Source organism: Chrysochloris asiatica, unplaced genomic scaffold, assembly GCF_000296735.1.
Source record: "Chrysochloris asiatica unplaced genomic scaffold, ChrAsi1.0 scaffold00244, whole genome shotgun sequence".
In the NCBI taxonomy this organism is placed as follows: Eukaryota; Metazoa; Chordata; class Mammalia; order Afrosoricida; family Chrysochloridae; genus Chrysochloris; species Chrysochloris asiatica.
Window position 1 is genome coordinate 3217727 of NW_006408762.1, and position 221 is coordinate 3217947.

Genomic DNA, 221 nt, shown 5'->3' on the forward strand with positions numbered 1-221 from the left:
ACTAAATAGCTGTCATCATGTCTAGATGACATCAAAAGAGAAACACACAAGCAGAATGCGGGAACATATCCAGAGAAGCAGCAGCACCAGAGATGGAAGCAGAGATGGGGGCATGGAGAGGGGGAGCAGCTGAGGACTCTAGATTCATCAACTAAGAAGAGAAGGACTAAGAGCTGGTGGCCAGGAGCAGACTTGCAGAATGTGCCCTTTGGAGATGTAAA